A 20674-nucleotide genomic window follows, 5' to 3' on the forward strand; every position below is an offset into this window, starting at 1 on the left:
GAATTCCCCAACCCAGTTCTCTAACTCTTCAGGTCCCCCTTTTCCATTAGTACAGGTGGGTTTCTACGGGCCACTTTTTAGATAGATCCCATCCGGTTGTGACCTTAGGGTAAGTTGGCAGTGACTTGTACCAGGTCACGTATCGATTGCTCGATATTGAGAGAGGTTTCAGGGGTGCCTCCCGATCGAACCATTCTGCGCTGAAATTAACATAGTAGCTATTTCAGTGACTTACACATAATTTTTTTGTTTTAACTCATTCAACGAATACACATTTCACATATAAACATATATTGCGAACACTTTTAAGTCTATACTGACTTGCATTACAATCATCCAAAATAAGATGCCACAATTAACAATAAAAGATAACACTATGTACTATTATTGAAAATGGTAATGTAATGTTTGTAAAGAAATACCATATATATATATATATATATATATATATATATATATATATATATATATATATATATATATATATATATATTATAATAAATCAAGTAATGCTACTCCCTAATCGGCATGCAAGCCTTATTAACACTAAAATAAACAAATGAATAAAAACGACCAAAATAAAACAAAAGTCCTAATCCTACATATATGACCAAAAGAACTATGGACTAAGGCGGCGAGCTTCATCCTCTGATTCAGAATCCTCTATCCCCTCATTAATATCAATCTCTTCTGCATCAGGCTCGTCGTCCTCAATGAGTATATCCTCCAGTAGGGGTCCTTGGTCTTCCTCGGGGTCTTCTTCCTCGATGGGACCCTCTTCCTCAATGGGATCCTCTTCCTCAATGGGATCCTCCTCCTCAATGGGATCCTCCTCCTCAATGGGATCCTCTTCCTGAACAGGATTCTCTTCCTCAACAGGGTCTTCATTCTCAGCAGGGTCTTCTTCCTCAACTGGTATCTCCTCTAGTGGGGGTGGCTCGTCATCATCATCCCCCCCATCTAACCCTGGTGCAGGCTGAACCCCGTCCAACACTATAATAAAGGTCCTATTGTTTCTCTCATCATCCGAGACATAAGTGACGGTCCTAAGATTTTGAAAGTCATCGGCTATTAACTCGTCCTCAAATGGTTGGAATCTTGGCCTCTTTGCCACAGGTACTGATGGTGGTACAGGTATGACCCCTGGGTTCTCAGAACTCCCATCTACGGTCCTATTGCCCGAACTTTCCCCTTCAGATGAAGTAGAAGGGTTTTGACCTCTCGTTTCACGAACCCTCCACTCATTCTCGTAGTATTTGAGGTCAGTGAGGAAGTGTTTTTCAGAAGGAAGGTTTTGGTATCCGTAGGTATGCTTATTCCTATTGAAATACCCCTCTGTAGTCCACATATCTCCATACCTACGATGAACGAATCTATATGGCTCTATGTCTGGAACATATCGAAGCATGAAGTGTATCCTAGAGCCCTCAGATCGGTAACCACTGCTCCCCTTGCATAATTCTATAATCCATGGAAGACTTCATCTTAAAAAACCAAACATACCAGTCCTCCCCTACTTGTTTCATCAAATAGTTTGTACATCAATTTAGACCTATCCTTGTACACTCTCTTAATCTAGTCACATTTGAAGATTTCGAGAATCTTTCACAATTTCAATTACACAAAGAGCACATACAAGTTCAAGATACGAACAGAATTGCAATGAAACCATTCCTATGACTTAATGCACATGACATGATCTATATGCTCCTATCCCATACTACCCGTTTTGAAATCGTTTTTAAAACGTCTTTGAAAATAGGAGCTTCTGGCTCTGAATCCAGTTCTGTAACACCCCCAAAATCCATACACGTCTAATGCTACGTCGCATTGACTTTGGGAGTGTTACCGCCGCGATGGAACGCAAGGCATAAATAGAAATACGGTAACTCAAATTCATTGTCTCAAAACCAAATTGCAGTGGAATAGAAAATGTAAATACAACTCGGGAATCATAGATGACCCCTTTTTATTCAAACTCAAACCTTTTAACAACGTTCTATAAAATTCAGTGACACTCAATCCAAATGTTTAACTTCAAAACTACAGACTAGCCCCCGTATGCTTGATATCATGCAGCAGCACCAGCTCACCTAGTCTGCTCCCCATTGAAGCGTCAATGGTTCATCACAGGTCAACAAACACATAATAACACACAGAATCAGCTATGCTGAGTACGTAATGAACCATTGAAATTATATGAACACAAATGATGCACACATTACAAACTGATATATGAAACTACATTATCTCACATCCTTTAGTCTTTCTTTATTTGGCATCGAACGGGCACCGTCATCTTACTAGAATCATACGGGCTACTGAATCCTTAATAGACAACTTGGTCTATTAGATGAAATGCAAATACGGTTTTGTTCCGTCTCACACCCATCACCTTAGTATGCATACCCCCAAGATCGAACGGAACCTTCCGCCTACTTGAGTTATCAAAATATAAGGACAATACTGTCGTCACAGTAGGCCTGCGTAGGAGTGTAGGAAAAGTCCCACACTCCCCCCATTGTTCTATACTTGCAGGGAATCCAACTACAAGTTATTGCCATAATCTTCTTTTACTACTAACTATTCTTTTTATAGCCTCAAAGAGTCATTTACATGCTCTCTTAATTACAAAACTCAATCTTATCCTTGGTAACACTCTCGTTACTCTATAGATCAGATTAATAATGTTGATGTTACACTACGATAGAACTTCGCATCTCAATGCAACATGTTTCAATGCAACATACTGATTTCACTTTATAAACGTCTAACCAAACAATCACAATCAAATGTTCCCTATCATGGTACTAGGTTCCAATAAAATGAACTGCAACCTAATCATGATACTAAAACTTGAAAGTAAACTGGTATGCGTACGTACCTTGTAGCGGAGAATTTTCGCTGACTTAATTGAACGAGCCGCTTATGAAATTGGGACCTAAACCGTTAATACAAAGCTTTAGTGCTACGTCCTTGATAACACTAACAACTACTACGTACTAAGACCATAACGATCCAATGATCCGAATTAAATGATAGTTAAAATCTTATTCCAGAACTTTCGTTACACTTCTAATCTAGTGGATTTAACGTCTTTTCGAAGTCAAAGTTAGTGAGTAACTAAACTTAGTTAGTGTTATTAGTCCACTATTTTACCAATCCAAATGGGTCATAAGTCCAACATGTCTTATGTCCAGAAGTTAAGTCATATGTCCAAAAAGGTAAGTCATATGTCCAAAAAGTAAGTTTCATGTGTCCCAAAAGTCAGGTTCCAAGAAACAGGTCACGCGTAATACGATAATAACTTTAACTAATAATAATAACACACTTTTCCTACTTTCATCTTATTCCAATTACAAATCTAACCAGAATTTTAACTTAAAAACAGAATAAAACTTAACTATTTAAACAATCTAATAATTTAATACACCACTTTACTTACTAATTACTAATTACTAAAATACAACTTACGTAATTACGAAAAACAGTAAATATAAACATAACTAATAAACTGACATACTAAGTTAAGTACATAAATTATACCGCTGAAACTCGCCGGCGAAAGCATTCCGGCGACCGAAAACCACACCACACACGCGCACAACACCGAGACGTCACACCACAACCGTCCGGTTTCCGTCACCCCAAGCACGCTCGCGCGACTCAGAATCGTCGCGCCACCACACTTCGCACGACGCGGAACCACGCTCGCACAACTCCCTCGACGGAACCCGCACCTTTCTCGAACACCGCACAACACTCGCACAGAATCTCGATGGAACTCGCGCCAAAACTTCTCGAATAAACCTCCGAACCACGCTCGCACCGAATCTCGACCCTCCTCGCCTGCGCACCCTCCGCGCACTTGAACCACGAACACCCTTCGCACCAACACGGCGAGGGAGACGAAGAACACAAGGAGAGAAATCCCGAAAGAGGGAGAACAGCGAGAGTGAAAGAGATCCGAGAGAGAGAGAGAAAGAAAAATCTGAGAGAGAGGGAGAGAGAGAAATCGGCTAAGGATATAGTGAGGAGAGAGAAAAGTCGGCTGGGAGAGGGAGAGAGAAGGGTTTAGGGTTTTTCTGATTTTTCCTCTCCTTTTCCTTTTTATACTCCCCTTCAACCCTAGGTTAAGTAAAAAAATCAGTTTAACCTTTTTTTTAAAAACTCCGAAAATTTCCTAAACCTACTCGTATTATCAATAATTTACTCCTATTATTTTGTAAATAAACTAAAATACCTTTTTATTAATTTCTTTATATTTTCTTAATTAATACGATAATAACTCCCAAAAAATACGGAGTATTACACAATGTCATTGGGACATTCATACTCATGCATGCTACAGTAAGATGTAGAGGCTTGTTGTGCTAATTTCCTTCAAAAGGAAGGTCATTGTCAGTAAAGGAAATAATATTTACTTGGATTGGCTTATTAGCAGTCGAAAATTGATCAATCCTTCAAGGGGGGTGTCAGATCACACATTCATCTTTGTAAAAGAATTTCGTAATGTCTTACGATGCTCATGAGAAGAGGTTATCAATTGCCAAATGTTAATTTCGGCTTTTGTCTTCATGAGTTGTTTAATGAGAGTGTTCCCTTTGCGAAGAAGCTCTTCAGGAGATGCATACGATTAGGGAGGGTTGTCCTGGACTGGCGGATTTAGCCTTCCAGTTTGGGTAAGCACCCGTACTTCTTCCTCCTCATAGCTTTTATACTAATCCATCCCTAAGGTAATGTGATCAGTTTGAAGATTAACGATTTCATCATCGTCGTATAAGCCTAGGGGTGGAGGAACGCATGTTCCTCGAATCCAATTACTCTCTTCGGTGACATACTCGTCTTCATAGTCACTATTCCAGATACCACTGAAATCTGGTGATATTTCAGCAATAACGATAGTGGGGAAAGGACCCCCTATTGGTAAGATAAAGAATGATGGATCAGGATAATATTGATCCTCGGAGATTGTCAGAACTTTGGTTAACGGCCTACCTTGATTGTTTGGATTCTTCCTAGAAGGAGTATGTAACACCCCGATAATTCTCTCATTCCAAAAATACCTTTTCAATATAAAACATAGAGAATTACCTAAGCATTATCGCACGTGTTATAACGTATCGGCTTATTCAGAATTTTGCAGCAGATTACATGTATAACTAAACTTCATACTTTAGATATGATAAATAAACAAAGTACTTAAAAACCAAATACACTCTTAATGTCAACTTCAAACCAAACTTAATGATATGTTTCTACTAACAATAGATAAAACAATCTGTTACATAAGCTCTCCATTCCCAGATCCCCATGATGCAACATCTGCAAACTTGTAGATGTCAATGCTCTAAAGAATCTGCTCAGTAAAATAGGTCATCACAGGATCAATAAGGCAAAGCCATGATCAACATACACAAACAAAGCACGTAATCAGCATGCCTTTACTGAACTAAACTTTAACCATCTTTTTTATTACTTTAATGGAATAGTTATTGGACCGAGTTGTCTAACCAAAACATGCCTTTACCTACGAAGACGAAATACGGGTGCAACTCCGTATTTCAGAATGACCTGCAATATTGAGGAATCTTTGAAAATTAGGAACGGTGATCAATCCATTTTCAAGAAAAAGCCATGGCACGCTCACCATAAACCCCAACTCTTGATTATCCAACTTCATACGTGCACCATTCTAAAGTTTATTACTATCCAAATTAAACTTTGCGTGATTTACAATTTATTACTTGTTATGACACACAAGCAACACAGATATATATAATGAAATGTTCACAACTGAACTCCTTTTTATCTTAGGATTAAATAAGTGATCACACAACTTACAATCCAAGATTAATTCCTTTCTATTCCAACCTTTCTTATTTTTTGAACCTAGCCAACAACCAACTTACCTTCCAAAGGCATTACTTATCAACTTACCAAATAAGGCTCACAATCCTCATAAAGTAGTGAAAATAATAATATAAGGGAACACATGATTCAACATGATCCAACTCAAAAAAATATTAATTCCCCCATGTGAATTAATAAATAAAGTTCTCAACCAACATGTTTGCATCAATATTCTATACAAACATGATATTCAACTCATAATCAACATGTTTGCACACAGGCATAAAACACACTGGTCGAATAAATGCTATTTGTTGCGGTTAAAAAGTGCCTATTGCTGCGGTTTTGGGCGCGCAGCAATTAAGGGGGCAGCAATAGGTATTAAATATATTGCTGAGGTTTTAAACCGCAACAATATCTACAAATATTGCTGCGGTTTTTAGGCCAAACCGCAACAATATTATAATTTTTTATCTGGTTAACACGTAATATTGCTGCGGTTTGCCCAAAAACCGCAGCAATATTATTAATTAAAAATAATAAAAGTAATATTATTTCGGTTCTGGGCCAGAAACCGCAGCAATATTACTTTTTTGTTTTTTAATTAACAATATTGTTGCGGTTTTGGGCCAGAAACCGCATCAATATTGTTAATTAAAAAACAAAAAAAGCAATATTGCTGCGATTTCTGGCCCAGAACCGCAACAATATTACTTTTTTGTTTTTTTTTTAATTTCTTTTTTGTTACATAATAGTGATTGGGAAGCTATATATGCAACCTTGATGAAGCTATGCAGCAATATGCTATTAAATTTTCTGCATAAATTTCGGCAGAGCTCTGTTTGTAAATTGGATAAACCTATAATAGGGAATTAACCTGTACAACAAACAATAACATCTCCGAGATCCACCATCCAAGCAAATCCAAAATTCCATCAAACAACCACCATTATCTCCAACATCGATCATCCAATATTCAAGCCAACAACCAACATCATATTCAACCCAACAACCAACATCATATTCAACCCAACAACCAACATCATAAATACAGTTCCATAATAATCCAACAAAAATATTTAGCGAATCCAACGTATATATATATATATATATATATATATATATATATATATATATATATATATATATATATATATATATATCATGAAATCCAAATCACTACAATGTTGGTTGGTACAAGTTGCAATAATGTATATGTTCGTCTAAAGTTAGAAAAACATAGAAAATTAATATATAACTAACCTACGCAATGCACTCATCAATAAAGTATCTTGCCCACTTATTCTTCACCTCATTGATTTGATCCTCCGTATAAGGATCTTTGGTAAAGGTTTGATCAAACTGAAAATAATTTACCAAAGTTAGCATCAAATAGTTAAATATATTAAATATGAAATGAATAATTATATGAACTTACTTTGTCCATATCCCCCGAACCAAAATATGAAGCGAGTACGTCAAAGATGTATCGCATCACAAAATAACCGCACTCCGTGCCTCCTTGTTGTTGCGAGCACTTTATCAAAAGTTTTAAGAAAATGAGAAAATTTACCATATAATGAGAATAAAGTAAGATTTAAATTGAATCAAGCAATTCTATTATGTATACCTCAACATTTTTCCACAAAAGCTAGCTTTTCCCGACGAACTTTATGGCCGCTCATCTGAAACCTCCTAAAAGCACTAGATAATACAACATCAAATGATTTAGTCTTTAATTGTTGTATGTTAACATCTCAATTCATTTAAAGTATATCAAACGTATATCAACTTTCGCTATCATAGGCGTTCTAAGCTTTAACTTCCTCGGTTTGTGAAAGCTGGCAGAATCAAAGGTATAAATCATCTCGAGCAAGGGACATATGATAAGGAGCATCCAATGTTGGCTATTGCAAGATTGAACAACAATAATTACTTAAAAAATCACATATCATGCAACAATCAACATTTGTAGATATTAAGATAGAATATTACTCTTGAAAGATTGGCGCGAACATGATACTAGCATCTACATCGACGCGTCCAATCATAGCCTGCACAATGTACTGCATTACCTCCTCGGATGATGAATGCACCTCCGTAACGGTGCTTTGGGGACACATCCAACAAACACGTCCAATAGCATCCCCAAATCCATCCAAGTCCGACTGCGTAGCCCTAAAAATTGGCAAAAGTAAACTATATGTGAAAAATACAACTACTATATAATTAAATGTAAAAAAAATCATAACTTTGATTATTGTTACCTCATGTACACTTGGATAATAGAAATACTAATCATTTCTCCTCTCAAAAACTGACCAATATCCTCCTTGGTCAGAAAAGCGGTGCCATCATCTTTCGAATAATGGAACAAGGATCTCGGCAAGGTAACACCAACAGCATCATTGTCTGCAACGGCAAGGGCGAGCATATCTGCTAACTCCCTGCAGTCTTTAGTGAGGGAGTCCAAGAACGATCGATCGTCGATAACTGGAATAAACTGAGAAGCCGAACGATCGATCATCGATAATTAAACTGAGATGTACATGTAAAATCCATTCATAATAGAAATCACATATGAACTTACAAATTTCCTATACATGATACTACAACTTTTCCTTCCCAAAATCATGATACTACATCACATAACACATAGGTATGTACGTACCTTGTGTAAACAAATTGGTAGGCCACCTTTAATCACCTTAAAAATTGTCTACTGAGTAATCTCCGCCTAAAACAACCAATATAATTCAAAATCAATACTCCAAATAACTTCCAGCAACTTTAAAATACTTTAAATCCCCTTTAAAAATATATGAAAGTTTTTTTTACCATTAAAACTTCAATTACTTATTTTACCTAGCATAGTACTACGATACCAGTCACTAAAATCCATAAAACTTCATTATTAACAACCTTTCTAAAATTCCAGCAACTTATAAATTATTAAACCTCTCTTTAAACATACTTAAACATGCTTAATTCATAAGTAAAATCAATATCATAGTTTATAATATGCTACTATGATTTTCCAATCTTTACACCCTAAAAAATCATGATTTGCTGATTAAAAACTTAATCTAAATATAATAATCAAATCTGAAATTTTATCCTTTCAATACATAATTTATATAATCAAAGATTCATCATTAAAACAGTAGATTAAAGTTCTTAATCATAGTATTAAAACAAAACATAAAAACATAATCTTTAGTCAAAACTTGAGGAGGAAGAACAGAATTAAACCAACGAAACGAAGGAAACAATGGAGGAAAGGAAACGCCGACCCTAGGCGGCAGCAGCAGCAGCAGCGAATAGGCAGTGGTGGGGGTAGATTTTTGGTGTTTGTGACGTTTCTTGGTGGAGCAGAATGTGTTTCTTGAAGGAGAAGAATGTAAATTAGAAGAACACAAGAAAAACATGAATGGAGAAGAGAGAGAAAGAGGCATCGGTTGTGTGCAAGGGATGAGAGAGAAAATATTGTGTGGTAAAATAATTGGGTTTAAGGTATTTATAAGTAGGCTTTTCCTTTTGGGCTTAGAAAAAGGAAATTGGGTTAGAATAGAGTTTTATAATGAATAGGATTGATGGTGTAATACTCCTAAAATCAATAGAAATCATTTTCCTAATCCACTAAGAAATTGGGTTCTTCAAGCCCAATTAAACTTCTTTTCCAAATCCAAATAGTATTTCAAATATTTTTCAAAGCATGCCTAAACAAAAATATTTTAACTTCCTTAAATCCTTAAAATAATTTCTTTGACTTTCAAAATGGTCAACCTTCTTTAAATAAATAAATCATTTCAAACTAATTTATGTCTAGGTCATACTTAATCAACTCGAACCATCTTTTTTGCCTCATATTCAGGTCTTTTTGGGTGAAAATGTACTTCAAGCTCTTATGGTCGATAAATGTCTTACAAGTTGCTCCATAGAGGTAATGTATCCAAATTTTCAATGCAAACACTATGGCAACTAACTCTAGATCGTGGGTAGGGTAATTAGCCTCATAACGTTTCAACTGATGCGACGCATACACAATTACCTTCCCATTCTGTTGTAACACACATCTCAAACCATTCTTCTAAGCATCACTATACACCTCAAATCGCTCATTCCCATCAGGCAGGGTCTAAACAGGTCCGGAGGTTAAACGTTCCTTCAAAATCTGAAAGGCTTCTTCATACTTTTCACTCCACTGAAATTTGGATTCTTTCTTCATTAAGTTGGTCATGGGCCTCGCTATCTTTGAGAAATCTCTCACAAATCTCCTATAATAGCTAGCTAGACCTAGGAAACTTCTTATATCTGACACAGTCTTTGGAGTTGGCCACTCACTCACAACTTGAATCTTAGCAGGATCAACAAAGACTCCTTCCTTAGACACATAGTGGCCCAAAAATGCTACTTTCTCCAAATGGAACTCATACTTAGAGAACTTGGCATACAATTGGTTCTTCCTAAACGTCTCCAAAATAATCCTCAAGTGCTCATCATGCTCTACCTCATTCCTCGAATATATCAGTATGTCATCAATGAAAATCACCACAAACTTATCTACAAACTCATGGAAAATCCTATTCATTAAGTCCGTAAATATAGCAGGAGCATTGGTTAACCCAAATGGCATTACAGTGAGCTCATAGTGACCATAACGCGTTCTAAAGGCAGTCTTAGGTACATCCTTATCAGCTACCCTTAATTGGTGATACCCTGAACGCAAATCAATCTTCGAGAACACACTCGATCCATTCAACTGATCGAATAAGGGTGCGTTCTCTTCAATTTATTGGCCTTGAACTTATCTGAACTAAACTTATTAAACCTGAACTAAATTGATTAAAACTTATTAAACCTGATTGGACCTGATTCAACTTATTGGACCTGATTGGAACTTATTGGACCTGATTGAAACTTATTAGACCTTATTGGCCCTGATTGAAACTTATTAGACCTTATTGGACCTGATTGAAACTTATTAGACCTTATTGGACCTGATTGAAACTTATTTGACCTTATTAGACAAAAAACTTGACGAGTAATAACATACATATTACCCCTAACGTCAATACTACCCCTCAAAATTTATTATGAAGTAATGATTATTATAATCCGTCCTTTAAAAAATTAATTATTATTAATTATCTCTTATGATAAATAATTTAACAAAAAAAAAATTTACTGTTTATATATTTGCCTATACATAACTTTCACCACTAATATATCTAATAGTCTTGTTTTGATTTCATAAAGCACTAGTAGAAATCAAAAGTTGATTAACATTTATTGCTAACAAGTGAGAAATTGGCACATATGAAAAATTTATGACTAAAATAGTAGAACTCATTAATTTTTACTCCACTTTCATTTACTTGAAGGTAGTAGAATGCATTAACTCCTTATCTCTCACTCTACTTTCATCTCTCACTTGTCACTTGTATTAACTGCCCCTTCACACATTATGTATTATTATAAAGAAGGGAGAAAAAAAAAGAAAGAGAAAAAAAATCTCAAAGTTCCCCGTAGCCAAAAGAAAGCCTTCCTTCATTCATTATTTTCCTTTCTTCTCCTTTCTTACTTCTGTTCTTTTTTTTAGCTTTTCTCTAACACTCCATTAGAGCCACACACAGGAAATCACCAATCATAATCACCAATCGATTTTCACCCATCCACCTTCAACACCTCTCTGTTCTTTTTTGTGAATTTTTCGAAGAGAAAAATAGTGTTCTTGGGGGTTGTGGTTTCGTGTCGAGAACGATTCAAGGAGCGATTTTTTTTTGGGGTCCTTAATTGAGTAATATTACTCTATTACCTTCCCTAAGCAAGTAAGTTATAATCCTAAGGTTTAATTTCGTATTTTGATGATTTTTCAGAATTTGGAGTTTTGTTAAATTATGGTTCTTGAATAAATTAAATTGGGGGAAATCTATGATGTGCTAATTTTACATGAGTGGTTCTTATTTGATGCTTAACTTGATTTATCTAGCATATTTTTAAGTTTAATTCATAGAATTATTAGTTTTGAGATTTATTCAAAAATCCTTGTTATGTTGGATTGTTGTTAATTGCCTAGTTCGAATTATAGGCCCATTATTATAGTTATTGAGCAGAAATATTTGGCAGGAATCAGTGTGAAATTTATCGTAGTATAGTGAACTAGTTATGATAGTCAATTGTAGTGGTTTTATAGAAATGTTAATGTTGTTTTGATGGGTTGTTATGGTTGTGGGATGAACTGGAGTTGGATTAGTTGTAAATCATAATGATACTTTAACTTTTAATTAATGAATGAATAAGTTATGTTCTACTGTACTAGTAATGTGTTGTTGTTGTGGTGTGTTGTTGTTTTGGTGTGGTTGTGTGTTCTGTTGTTGTAGTGTGATGTTGTTGTGGTGTGGTTGTGTGTTTTGTTGTTGTTGTGGTGTGGTTGTTACAACGATAAATGGTTGGACCACAACATAGTATGATTTAAAGTCTAATTGCTTGATGTAATTGTTAGATTTTAACACTCAATATCAACTATTTGTAACTATAATAGAAGGGTATTGCAAGCCTTAGTTGCATTGTCAAAAGATATCATTCGGCCATATCAAAGTTTAAATGAAGTGTCAACAAAAATTGCCAACAATGATAAGTATTTGACTTTCTTTAAGGTAATAATCACTTCCCTTAACTTTTTCAATATTGTTATGAAGATGATCGTCATTGCTTTATGATTAGTGTCTCTACGTAGGATTGTATTAATGCTCTAGATGGCACCCACATAGATGCAATAGTGGGAGACAAAGCTGTACAACCATTCAGAGGTCGTAAAGGAAACAAAACGTTGAATGTGTTAGCTTCTTGTTCTTTTGATATGCTTTTCATGTACGTTTGTGTTAGATTCAAAGAAAGTGCACATGACACACCGATTTTGAGGCATTGTTTAAGCGATCCTAATATGGGATTCCACCACCCACCTCCAGGTATCATATTCTTGTTTTTAACTATTTGAAACATTATTTAACTATGATTATAAATTATCTTTTTTGCACTAACAAGAAAATATTATTTGGTTGACTCTGGATATCCAAATTCTACCGGGTATATGAGTCCTTATCAAGAGAAAGATTTGAGAGTTCATACTCCTGAATTTAAAATTGGTCCTCCACCAAGGGGAAAAGTTAGAGCATTTTAATTATCGACAATCTTCATTACGTGGTACTGTTGAAAGAATTTTTGGTGTACTAAAAAATAGATGGAAGATTCTAAGAATGATGTCGAAGATGGATGATGCGTACAAGTTGGCTATCATCTTGGCAACATGCATGCTACATAATTTTATTCGTTTACATGATATAGGGATTCCAGTTTTCCAAATAGTTGGAATCATGGAACCAAGAGCTGATTTAAATTTGACTGACAAGACGAGAACAAAGAATATGGAGATTACTCGGGCAAAAATTGCAGATGAAATATGGTTGGATGTTGGTGAAGAAAACGTATCGATTGAAGAGGATGATGTAGAAGATGAAGAAAGATACTCTGGTGATGATAATGAAGCAATCAATTGATAACATTTATATCTTTCATTGTTATTTGTAACAAAAATATGTTATCTCTGGTTATTTAAAGACGAATCGCAAAATATTATAATTATAATGATTATTATTGTTAACCTTATTTGACCATGATTATAATATTTTTTAATAATAATATAATCAGCTGATAGTAATATGAATAATTAAATAATAGATAATAATACAAGTATAATACTATACATTGTGGTACTTTAATAAAAATTTCTAATAATAACATAATCAGCTAATAGTAATATAAATAATAAAATCATAAACAATAATACAAATATTTAATAAAGTAATAGACAATAATACAAGTATATACTATATAATCATTGTGGTACTTTAATTAAAATTCTAATAATAACATAATCAACTAATAGTGATATGAATAATAAAATAATGGACAATAATACAAATTTTTATTGAACATTGACTATTTGGACCTTATTGGACCTGATTAGACCTGGTTGAAACTTACTGCACCTAATTAGAACTTATTAGACCTTATTAGACCTGATTGGAACTGATTGCACCTAATTGGAACTTATTGGACCTTATTAGACCTAATAGGAACTTATTGCCCTGATTGGACATGATTGCAACTTATCTGAACTTATTGGACCTGAAACTAATTTTTTAAGTTGAAGAGAACGCACCCTAAGTCATCTATTCTAGGCAAAGGATACTTATTCTTGAAATTTACATTTTTTAGTTCCCTATAGTCAATACACAGCCTCATGCTTCCATTCCTTTTTCTTCGCAAACAACACAGGAGCTCCCAAAGGTGATGCACTAGGCCTACTATAACCCTTATCCAGTAATTCTAGGTAGCTTTTGATTAGCATCACTTTCTCATAGTGTGAGAAATAGTTTTTGCTTTCCTGTTTTGATTCAATCACTCTTTCTTATTGATGGTAAAACGACCCCCTCCCGAATCCAATCATAGTGTTCTATGGGGTTTTGATTGCAAATCTTCGATGATTACTAAGGAGAATTGTGCTTTACGATGTCTGTAACCACGGTGTTATGAACTCGTTTATGAGAGTGATCCGATAAGGGTAATTTTTTATTACTGCTAGCAATAAATCACTCAGTGATCTGGTTTTAAAATTTCAAGTTGTGTATTAATTTTGCAGCTGGAAGAAGGAGAGAAGGACCTAATCATACATTAAGAATAAAAGTATTGTATGTATATGTAATTGACCCACCAAAAATTACTAGTAATCTTTTGATATTCAAAGTTACCAATACTATTAATTGTTAAAAACACAATTCATATGCCTCCTACGACTTTGTATGATTGCCTGTCAAGACTTACATGTGATGAAAGGATTTGAATTTTTTTTAGGATGTTAACAAATACAAAGTTTTCAAACCAATTATCTATGGTTCCTTACTGATATTGTGAGGCTCGACTTGCAAACCCCAGTTGCATGTATATTCTTTGACCATATATTTGGTTCTTTACCTATTGTACACTTCATATATGTTATATACCATCTAGACTCACAACCTTACGATATTTAGTGTGCAAAATTTCCTCTTGAGATTTTTGTCGCTACCATCTCATGCTAGTCATATGTTTGGTATCTTATTGTTGGTTTTTTTAACCTCAACGCTTTTACTGTAGCTCCCTTGAGGATTGGAGATCGAAGACTGATGCTTTTAGTGCATCACTCTTATGCTAATGGATGAAGTATACCTTAAGCTAGTTCTAATCTTAAAAATTGCTTTTCCTATAGTCGTGTTAAGTTCGAACATCTGAGTCTGATGCTTTTTACTAGATAAGACATGTTAATTGTTCTATGACGGTAAAACCAAGAATAAAATTATTATTGAAACTTGAATTTTCAACTATTTTTTGTGTTGAGGAATAATAAGTTGGTAATTTTTCAAGACTAACCGTGGAGCCTTTTTCTATTTCCCTTATGGGATATGCTATGCTATGCTCATTCTTTTATATTTCAAAAGACAAAAAAAGCTTTTGGAATAAGAAGTAAAAAAGTAAAAGTGAGACAAAAGTGCAATTACACTCTCAAGTGAGGGTGCAAACAACCAAACATGCATGTACAAAGATATTTAGTGTATGAAAGCTTATAATATCTCAACTGGTACACAAACATTCATATATCTGCATATTGTATTTGTCCAGATATGATTTCTTCAAAAAACCTTGAATAAACCTATTGAAGCAGGTAGTAAGATTACATAGTTTAGTAGGATTTTGGTGGTGGTGTTCCTTTTTAAAAAAAAAAATAATATTCTATAGAACTAATACGATCTTCCGAAATCAACTCTTAACTCTAACATACTTTAGGACATAACAATATCTTCCACTTTTGTGTTTCAACTATAATAACCTCTTTAATGCAATATGTATAACGTAGCTAACTCCTTTCATAAATTCCTAACGAGTTTCTTAGTAAACCATTCCCATATGCGGCACATGAATTTCATAAATTGGGTGAGTAAAACAACACTTCAAAAATAATGTTTGAAATAACCTTCCACGATACCACTTGTATATTCAAATACATATTTCATAAATCATAATGGGGAAGAGAACACGAATAGAGTTACCATCCTGGCGAATTCTCTGAACTTTTACAAGGGACATCTCCCTCTTCTGTTATGTACTACTTGTAAGACAGTTTAGGACATGTCCCCAGAATACTGAATTATAACAAGAGGTCACTCCTGACCAGCTTACAGAGGATTAATGCCCAACGAAATTAAAGAATCTGGTGGAGCTAACCAACTACTACCATCATATTTACTGAACTATATCAGAGAATGTGGAAACCAAAATCCCGACTCCATTTAAATTGAATAAACTATTACAACAACGTTCTGATTCTCAAACTCTATCCTATTAAATTCCTGTGGAAAACCCGATAGAGTTATCTTTGAAAATAGAACAACTCTAAAGCGAGAAATCATTTAACTTGTTCATAATTACACTAATTAATAATTTCATAATCGATATACTAATCAGAATTCTAAACTCTAAAGGGGCGTTTGGTTCATATAGTGGTATGGGTTTGGAATCAGGAATGAAATCATAGTGGTATAGGTTTGAAACTTGAATTGATACCTAATACCATGTATTTGGTTTTATTTGGGAATGAAATTTTTTCTTCTATTTAATACCTAGAGGTATTGGTATGAGCCAAACCCACCTCGCCCTTGGGTTTCTAAACCCCATACCTTAGGGGGTGTTTGGTTCACTAGTTTTAGGTATGAGGTATGGGTTTGAAATGAACAAAACCCATACCTAGTGTTTGTTTAACTTATTTCTAAATTTTAAACCCATACCTCAAATCCATAAGGTATGAGGTTTAGAAACCCATGGGGGAAGGTGGGTATGGCTCATACCTTACCTCTAGGTATCAAATAAAAAAAAAATTCATTCCTAAATGAAACCAAACACAAGGTATTAAGTATCAAGTTCCAAACCCATACCACCTTGGTTTCATTCCTGATTCCAAACCCATACCATAATATGAACCAAACGCCCCCTTATGGGTTTGAGGTATGGGTTTTAAATCTATCAAATTATTAAACAAACACTAGGTATGGGTTTTGCTCATTTTATACTCATACCTCATACCAAAATCATATAAACCAAACACTCCCTAAATAGTACAAAACTCAATTTAAAATGGAGATATGAGGAGTTAGTACTAAGAAGACAATACTGAAGGAAAGAGAAGCACGATCAGTAACTGAGTAGAGGTGGTTGCACCACCAACAACACTATCAGCGGCCACAATGACGGCGAGAGTAGCAACGAAGGAGAGAAAGACGCGGACAAGGGAAGGAATTTGGGGCAACAACACCATACAACTCAACCACGAACAGAGGGGGATAGAAAGAGAGTGGGATGCGTAGCTCCAACGAGCAGAAGTCGACGGTGAGGCAATGCGGCACGGTGCAAAACACAACACAGAGGACGAGAGAGAGAAATTAGGGCTTTTAGGGATTTTTCGTGGGTTTCCTTTTCAATTGAAGGAGCAATTCGAAATGAAATAGAAAATGACTTGATTTGAGGAAGACACGAAGAAGGAAGATGAACCCTGTCGCTAGGAGATGGAGACACGAAGACAAGGAGAAGATGAAGCAGGAGCTTTGGCTCCATAAGAAGGACGCACGAGGAGAGAGAAAATAAGTAAAGGAGTTTCTCTTCTTTCTTTCTTTTTTCTTTGGACTATAACACTAGATTCAAATAGACTTATTTCATCTAAACATAAGCGCAAAGTAAACTACCACTATAACTTAAGAGAGAAATTCACTTAGTAAATAACTCTCAAATATCATAATAGTTTTAATAACTATATGAGAACTCCAATTTGTTCAAACTCATTTCAGAAATATAATAGTATAATAAAACCATCAAAATAATTAGCTTGCTGTGCTTAAGCGCACATAGAAATATTATACGTATAATAAATATAATACAGCATTAATAAAAGAATAGAAGATCGTTAGTAAATATAATATTCATTCTTCAACTTAAATAAAATAAGAGTATTTAATATATATTTTGGCTAAAAATTATAATTAATAATAAATAAGACAGTTAGAAATTAGGGCTATTACATGAATATATAAAATACATAAGGTTTTTCATCACTATTATGGTAGTTTCTTTCCCTCACAAAAGCATAATCAAAATACATAACTCATAATTCAATATTTTCTAAAACTCTTCTTCCCCTCACAAAAGTATAATCAAAATACATAACTCATAATTCATATTTGCTGAAACTCTTCCTATTTCCCTCACAAAACATAATAATCAAAATACATAACTCATAATTCAATATTTTTTGAGCTCAAATTCATAGTTCTCGAGTCAAATATATCAAAACCTCATAACATAATCGCATTTGGTATTCCATATACAAACTCAAATTGTGCAACGAACATAGTATACTCGAGTTTCCAATAACTTAGTGTAAATGATCTTCGATAAAATCCATTTGATAAAAATTATGCAAATACGAATTTTAAAGAAAACGTAATCCAATTATATAAGCTTGTTGAAACCAAAACTCACCAAAACTCAACAAAACATAGCTTACTAAAAGACACAAGCCACGTGAAAAAAATTTATTTTATTTCGAACACTTGTGTTTGCTTTTAGCTAAAATTTCTATCCACGTGATTCAGATGGATTTTTTTTCTGATAGAATAATTGAGATAGAATTGTATGACTGCATCAGTTATTCATGTTCAAGAAGTAATATCTCTCATAATTTTTTTTATTATTGCCTTTGTTAAAATTTTTAAAGATTTGTTTCTTTTTTTAGGTGTTTTCTAGTTTATCAAACATGTAAACTTTGGTTTTCTAGTGGTCTTAAATTCCACGACTACCATTTTTATTCATAGTCATTATCATTTTATCCTATATTAAACATTAATGAAATATGTTTAGTAAATTTAAAATTATTGAATCCATTCGCGAGCTTTCGAGTCGAGCTTAAGGTAACTCACGCTTGGCTTGTTAGAGTTTTGAGCTGATGTCGGATTCGAATCGAGCGCTCTCGAGCCGAGCTTTGACTGCACCGAGCTCGAATAGTTTGTGAGCCACCCTGACTCATTCACACTTCTAAGGCTCCAACGAATGGTGAGAAAAAACTTGTTAAAGTTGATTGATTAATAATGATCTATACCTATATATTAAAAGCCGTGCGAAAACAAGAAACTGTGTCACGTGGCGCTCTCCCTAGGGAGTTTTAGTTCATGTAATCCATGTACAATAAAAAAATAAGAATTTGCATAGTATAGGGTTTGATACCGAGACCTCAAGTACATATATTAAAGTTTTAACCACTAGGCTAAGTTGTATTTAGTGTTATTATCATAAAGTATTATATTAATAAATGAAATTGTTTCTTACCCGGGGAATAGCCCGGGCCTAATAACTAGTCAATGTTAAATGGTGCAACTAGGGTGTTAATGAGCCGAACCGAGACCGAACCTGACTAGGCTTGGCTCGGCTCGGCTCGAAAACATTTTATTAGGCTCGGCTCGAGCTCGAAGCTCGTCGAGCCTAAAATATTGGGCTCGGCTCGAGCTCGAATCCAAAAATTATAGCTCGACTCGAGCTCGAGCTCGACAAGCTCGAAAAGCTCGAAATTCACTTTCAACCAAAGTTAGTATCATAAGCCCAAACATTTGATAATTCAAGGGCCCATTTTCTAAACAGTTGTTGTTAGCAAAGGCCAAACAAACAACTGCTGTAGGAAAATACTAGCTGAAGGATTTGCTTTTTAGAGCGTGAAAGCATTTTCCTCACGTTGAGCGATCTATGTGGGATGCATATTGCATCTGCCACATATTCTTCTTTTACAATGAAGTTGAACCTTTGCTACTTGCCTACTTCCTTTTCTATTTCTTATGCAGTTTACTCTTTCTTTTTCTATTTTTTTTTTCTTTTTCTATTTTCATTTCTAATATTTCTTTCCTTTTTCTTTTTTTCTGATTTTTATCCATTTTTTTTAAAAAAACTTAAAAGACTACATATTCATTTATTTTTATGTGCTCTAAATATTTAACAAGTGATTTTTTAATCATACATTTCTAACAATTAATTTATTTGCTCTCAAATAAATCCGATTACTCGACTACATTCACTTTTTATATACTAAATTTGACTAAGTACAAAAATTATTACGAGTATTTAAACTACTTGTTATTCTCTTTGTATACTATCTAATTATCAACTCCTTATACTTTTTTAGTTAATACTCCCTCCGTTTCCTAAAGATCTTCCCACTTTCCGTTTAAGGGTGTTTCCAAAAGATCTTCCCACTTTTGCTTTATTCCTTATTTGGCAAAACAAATTTCCCTATTTACCCTCTCATGTCACTATCATATGGTCCACCATTACATTATTAATTCAATTTTACTCCCTTTCTCTCTCCTAGTTTAACCCTTTTTTATTTGTTTATTTACCTTAACCCCTTTCTCTCTCCTACTTTACTCACACCATGCCCCACACAACTTGATTTTCCTTGGTATCTGTAGGAACAGTAAGTGGGAAGATCTTTAGGAAACGGAGGGAGTAAATAAGTAATTAAGAAATTAATAGGCAAAGTTGTGTGTTTGAGGTATTATAGTTAACTTTCCCCATTTTTTGAATAAAGTAAAAGTGCTACATATGTAAAAAAAGATAGATGGTGTGTGATGAAAAAATAATATAATGAAATCTAATAGCTGGCATGAACAATATAAACTTTGAGCTTAAC

Source organism: Beta vulgaris, chromosome 5 (assembly GCF_026745355.1).
Source record: "Beta vulgaris subsp. vulgaris cultivar EL10 chromosome 5, EL10.2, whole genome shotgun sequence".
Taxonomy (NCBI): domain Eukaryota; kingdom Viridiplantae; phylum Streptophyta; class Magnoliopsida; order Caryophyllales; family Amaranthaceae; genus Beta; species Beta vulgaris.